We start from the raw sequence: 7,213 nt of genomic DNA on the forward strand, positions 1-7,213 counted from the left end.
GCTCATTAAATGATCCCCAGCTATACTCAATCACTTGTTATATATACATGTATTAAGCAAGTTATAACAACTGATTGTGTTTTCAACTTTACATTTTTAAGGGGTACAGCCATATGATGCTAAAATACAAAGTGATCAAACACAACTCCAGCTCATTTGTCCATAAGTCTAAAGCACTGATACATCGTACAAATCTACCTCACCAGTGAATCACAGAGCTGACATACAGATATAAAGCAGAGATAAGCAATCACATACGGCCAATTTATAGTCTCCAGTTAACCTAACCTCAGTCTGCATGTCTTTGTCCTGTGGGATGACGTGACAAAAACTAAATTTTATAATTTATGTTCCTGTCACGTGTGTGTATACTATTATTTAAACTGTAAATACTGGAAAACTTTGACATTTTCTTGCCAAGTATCAGCATATGTCCCCAACATTACAGCTAGTTTCCTGTAAGACCAGCTTTTTTGTTTTACAGTGTAAAACAGTGTTGGATGAATTACACGCATGATGGGCAGAGCACAAATCAGGGATTTGCTCATGGCTTAGAGCAGCTGCCTATTAGGTTTTCACTGATGTCTCCAAGGATTCAATGAAAAATAAGGTGCTCATATCCGAAACAGTGTTTGCTTTGCTGCTTCTATTCTTGGCACAGAATAATTCTCACTCGCGGTGGCATATTTACAGTGTGGAACATAAGCTGACTGCCAAGTTACTGTGTTCACCTTCAGCTCCAGCACAACGTGCAGGAATCAAAGCAGAACAAAGTTCATCCAGCTCTTTGTTCTATGGTTGGATGATTGGGCAGTAAATGTCATGACAATATATAAATGTATCAGCTGTCAGAGACTTTTAACACACGTGTCGGACTCAGTAGGTTTATTAGGTCATTGTGGGTAATGTAAAAAACTAAAATCAGGATTTCTTTATGATGATACAGGATTTTGGAAAAACTGGTTGTACAGCTCTAATAATGGATGCATCAGTTATCTCCCACTTGGTAAAGACTTGGTTCAGACTATCTTAACATATATTATTTGAGTATCGACTTAGATATCTTAAAATATCCTAATATTTAAAAATATCTTAAAGTGTAACTTCACCCAGTTTTGGTGAAGTGTCACTCCGGGGAAATTCAAAAAAGCCCTTTAGAATGCAGTGCTGGGAGGTGGGGCAAAGATGGTTTCCAACACTAGATAGTGTTATGACCATAAATGTATGTATTTGTCTAAATTTGGTGATAAATGTGATTTAAAAACAGCATTAATGTGATGTAATATAACTCAGTTACAACTCAACAAACACATTTAAGTATTCAGTATCAGTTTAATAAGAGTAACCCATCCTCTTATTGGACGGATTGCTGTAGAGTTCTGTTTTAATGGTCATGGTCCCCAGAGGATGAATCTTAATGTCTTTGGCGATCCCATTACTTTTTATCTAATGCCACTAGCAGGTTATTTATTTACACTTATTCTGTGAAAAATATCTTATCTTCCTCTCTATAGCCTGACAGTGTCTGTACGGATGTTGCAGTTTCAAGTTTCCCTCAGGATGAACTGTAATAACTTTGTTGATCCTCTTCTGGTTTTCAAGTGCCATCGTCAGGTCAACGTTTATTTATTCACTCTCTCAGTTTATAACCAAATACCCCAAAAGTCTTGAATTTCCAGTCAGTCTCAGTTGCACTGTATTTAGCGCTTATTAGCAAATGTTAACAAATTGAACACAAACGGCAGCAATGTGATGATGTAAGAACCTTTCATCTCTGGTAAACTATACATCATTTTGTAAATAATTATCCAGAAGCAGCATTTCACAAAATGTTTTGATGAAATATAAAAAAGGGGGTAGGACTCGATAAGTATTAACTTCTTCCTCCACATTTTAAGATATGATTTATTTATTTTGAACATTTGTTGCTGAAGTTTCCTGTGCCTTTTTCTTACTAGCATGTATTTGTTATTTTCATGTTAAATGTGATTTGAAATAAAAACCTGGCCAGGAACCTAATCAATACAGCACAATACATAGATCTTGCAATTTAAAGTTACATAGTGCAAAAGATTGAATGACTGTAAAAAGTGACAGCTTCAACTACAGTACACACACACACACACACACAGTGATAACCACTGGCAGTCTCTTTTTAATTCCTTTGTAAATTGGTTAAGCCTGATTAAGTCAGGATTAAAATAATGAAATTAAAAAGCAAATGATCAGAAATGGTAATAGCTTTTGAGAGGAGTACGTCAGTCACCTGAGGGACTTTGTTACCATGAATGTCTGGGTGGGTCAAAGCAGCAACTTTTTTTAATCTGCAATGTTAAACTTTGTGTTTCCCTGCTCTATTATTTTGGTGAGTTAACACTGTTATACACAAAAAATACTAAAATAGTTTTCCTCCGCTCAGTCACAGACAAATCACAAACACTGCCCCTGCACAAACGTTCTGCAGAATAGTTTTGGGTCCATTAGATGTTTTCCTCCACTCCTGTTTGCCCTATCCTTTGGGATATTTGGGCCTCTTTGGGCTCACAACCGTTTTGTCTGGGCCTCACAAATCGGGCCTCATGGCCCACACATCCGTATGCTTTCTGCGATGTAATGATGATATCAGCATGTCGTGGCTGTGATGCTGCCGTGGATGTCATGTCAGACCTGTTGGCGTCTCTGTTTTGATGAATTAGGAACATGTACATTGGTCCCCTGATACCACTGCAGCTTACTTCAGACAATCTAATCACACTGTTCACCAAGGCGCTGAATAAGAAGCCAATAATATCAGATATGCAAACAATGGCGGCAACAATCAAAAATGAAGTTCCTGTTGGGATCTCCCTAACCAGGACTGTGCGAGACAGTAAATATAAGTATTAAGCTCCCAGTCTCCAAGAAGATCATCAGAGCACGATGTGAGTAGAGTATCTGTGTCTCTCTTTCTCATCTCTCTGTCTCTCTCTGTCGTGTCCTGATGTCTCATTATCTGTTTACCGTAGGGTTATTGATCTCCAGGAGACGTTGATTGCATTATCAAAGCTTGAGTTGTATCTTTCAATATTGTAGACACAGGAAATGAGGATCTTGGGCTGATTGTGTTTACTGTTTTCAGTTATGAGTCTCTGTCGAAACCAAGTTTATTTTCTCGGAAAATATTAACCAATTAATGAACTAGAAGTAATAACGGCTCACTGTATTTGATTTTATGACCATTTTCTCAGGAGCTTTTTCTAACTCCCTCACTCATATTTCCATGGTTTCATCTTTATTGTGTCTTACATTTATGTCATACAAAAAAATTATAATAATAAGAATTTATAATGTGAGTAATAATGCTAATAGAGAATAAGATAGAGCACTTTTCAACATGCTGCTGCACAACAAGAAAACAAATGGTTTGAATTAAAAAGAAAGTAGATAAATTATAATGTTAATAGTAATAATAGAGATTAAAGACCAATAATAACCTGGCACCTCAAGTCAACTTAGGAAATATGCATCTGAAAAAAGTATGCTTTTAGCCGAGACTTGAAGAAAGACACTTTCACAGTCAGGATTATTTCTTAAGGCTATGCAAACCCTCTGCCCCCCTTTATTTTTATTATATTCTAAAACAAGTGAAATCCTGACCTGAGGGCAGTCAACTTGTTCATCTTGTTTGACTAAAATTGATATTAATATTCTCAAAAGAACTACATTTATTGTGGATTGATGAGTCTGGGCTGATACCAAATCCAGATAATTAGATCAGTGCATCCCCAACAGTTTATCAGATCAATATTCAATTTACAAAGATATAAAACAGGGAAAAAACAGCAAATAATCACATTTTAGAAGCTGGAACCTGCAAAAAAGGGTTGAATACATCAGTTGGTCAGAAATATATCCAACTGTTGAATGAAATGACTGGAATTTTGTACAGACATTTCTGGTCCCCTGGGATGAATCTTAATCACCTTTTCCACTGGGCAAAAAACCTACTAACAGCCACTAACACCTGAATTTTGTCTGCGATGGGAATGGATACAATCTGCATTCACTCCCGGGTCAAATGACTGTTAGACACAGGTTTTTATTGGCTCTGATCGTCAGTGATGAAAACATTACACCTAGGTGGATGTGCTAATGTGGAAAGACAGCATGTGAGAGAGCTTCTCAGTTTCTGTAGCATTCGTGACTTTGAAGATGACACATTGGGAAATACAAATATGAAACTCCTCTACTGTCAGTGGGAAAAGAGTTAATCACTTTTTTTAGCACGTTTACTCACACACACTCTGTGTGAAAGAGGTATTGCTGACCCTCGTGTTTTTTACAGTTTTTTCTTTAGCGCCACCTGCAGGTTGACATTTTTTAGCCTGTGGTGAAATAGTTTGACAACCATTGGCTGGATTGGCACCAACACGCTCATACTTCCCAGACGCTGTATTCTAAACACTTTGTTGATCCCGGACTTTTCTCCCATGGGGTCACCATGAGGGTGCTGTGTTTTGAACAAAAAGTTTCAACAGCTGTTGGATGGATTGCCAAGAAAATTCGCTGCAAACATTCAAGTTCCCCTCGGGATGAATTTTAATCCCTTTAATCCCCCGATTTTTCATCTGGTGCCATCATCAAGTCAAAATTTAAATATTTCCAACACTTGGAGCCAGACTAAATATTAGAACTGCTTAACATCAGGATGTTAGCACTGTCATGTCTAAAATTCTATATGTACATGATACATTTTCTGTTGATCATTTGATTGATTAATTACTATTTAAAATGGTATTAAAAAGTTATATCACACAGTTGTGACACAGCATTCACATTGATCTACAAAATCAGTCACCTGGAAGGCAACACAGCCCCGATTAATGGGCTTGTGTGCGTCTGTGTTAACAATTGTGTAATCCAGGGCAGCAGCTACAGTATGAGCATTAGCATGGATTAGTTTGCCATGCAGCGGTTTGTGTCCCCAACTCCTCTGGAGCTTTGTTAGACTCTTATGTGATTTCTGTCGTCTCGGCCGTTCTGTTGTTCAGCCATCAGAGCAAAGTGCAAATTCTATCAGCAGGGGTTTATTCAATTCAGTTCTCTGTTGCCTGGAACCTGCGGACCAAGAAAATGGAATGATTTTCCCCCTTTCACAGTGTTCACACACCATCCAATTAGGGCTCTGAAACACAGGGGAGGGAGTAATGGGCAGACAGAGATGTGGGCAGTATGAAAGAAGAAAGTGGCTGAAGGAAAGAGACAAAAGAGCAGTGGAACATGCGGCCTATGAAACCATCAGAATCTCTTTTACAGTGTGTGCATTGGGAATTCATGAACTGTTGCAGTTACTATTTTTCTCAAAATGTGTTCTAGAACTACACGAATAAATCAGACAGTAGTAGTTTATTGAAGATACAGTATATACGGTGGCCCTGAAGTGCAAATCACTACGACAAACTACTACAAATCAGAAAACACAACGGCAAATAAAACACAAACGGCAAATCAAAAAACAACAGCAAATGACAGAATACACTAGCTTATGAGAAAACACCATCAAATAAGAAAACACGTCAAAACAACGGATTTGTTGTGGTGTTTTGTGATTTGCTGTAGTGTTTTGTCATTTATTGTTGTGTTTTTTGTCTTGTTGTTTTGCCTTGCCTTTTCCTATTTGCTGTTGTGTTTTCTCATTTGTCTTGTTTTAGTTTTCCCTCAGGTCCACTGTAAATAAACAGTAGGTGTGTGCTTGTAGGATGGACAATGAGTAAACTCTGAGAAATGTTTGAAATGCCAAAGATGCGTTTAAGGCCACAAATTTAAGGGCCTTAAACATGTGTAATATTATTACACAATACAATTTCCTACATCTCAAGTTTCATATATGACTATAAATAAACAGGAATTTGGTCCAATCAGATAAACAATGCTTTCTTCACTGCATCAGAATCTCTATGCAGCTTCATCTGTGAGAACTTCACAAAATGCCACAGTATCAGTGAGTTGCTACTGATGGCTGAGGAGAGAGAGGAGGAATCCACTTATCTTTTTTTACCTGCAGTCTTTCTCTTAATGTCATATTCTTTTTTATAATTGACTCAGTATCAAGTGTCTCTATGTATTAGTGCAACAAGTGATTAATAATAGAGATTCTAGCTAGAGTTCATATAAAGTGTTGAAAAACCCTGAACACAGTTCCCTCATAAAAAGGCCATATTTAAAGTCATATTCTCCCATGACGGTGAGTGTGTCTGTATGTTGGCAGGCTGTCAGGAGATGTTACACACCTCAGAACTAAATATGTGATCGTTGTGTCAGTGGACGCTGCCACAGTCTGAACAATCTGAGCTGAAGCCAACACTGTCACCTCTGCTGTTACAGGAGCTCGCCACACAAAGGCCAAGTGTCAAAAACACATTGCAACTAGAGATTATTTTACATCATTGGTTTATTTGCCCTTTTTTCCTTAAAACAATATTTGTTTATTCTGATAAATCGTCATAATATATTGAAAGAAAGCTCATGAAGATTTCCCACAATCCAAGGTGACATCTACCAACTGCTTAATTTCATGAATATAATACTGTTAGGTCTTGACCTTAGTATATAAAGTGCCTTGAGATAATGTTATGATTTAGAATGATACAAAAAAAAACGTGGCGGATATTTGGCTGTTTTTCTTGAAAAGTGACCAAAAAACTAATGATTTATCAAAAAAGCTTGGCAATTAAATTTGTTTTAATTTTCTCATCAGTCCATCTCTAAAATTGTTTTTTTATATCTGTGAATGCATCGATTAATATCATGCTGCTTATTTGGGTTACATTCGTTTAATGATTACCATTAGCATGTATTGTTATATTAAGTGGAAAAAGTGTTGAAAACAAATGTGATAAAATACGGAATAAATCTTGGACATATGGTCTAAATTTATCTCTCCATCCTTTTGCTTTCATATTTTGCCCAATAGGACCATAACATGTATTAAATTACATCATATATTGTGTTTAATGGGTCTTAAATGTTTTAAAATGTCTTGGTGAACCCCGCAAGCCAAAAACAGGCACTGCATAAATCACACCCTGGCTCCTTTTAGTTTTAAGCCTAAAAATGTGCAGCAATTATTAGAAGCAGTGTAAATGAAATTAAGACATGTCTCTGTAACAAAGTGCCAATTATAGATGAGACAGACACAAACACTGCTTTGACACGGAGACACAGAGTCTGCTGT

This window comes from Paralichthys olivaceus, chromosome 7, assembly GCF_024713975.1.
Source record: "Paralichthys olivaceus isolate ysfri-2021 chromosome 7, ASM2471397v2, whole genome shotgun sequence".
NCBI lineage: Eukaryota > Metazoa > Chordata > Actinopteri > Pleuronectiformes > Paralichthyidae > Paralichthys > Paralichthys olivaceus.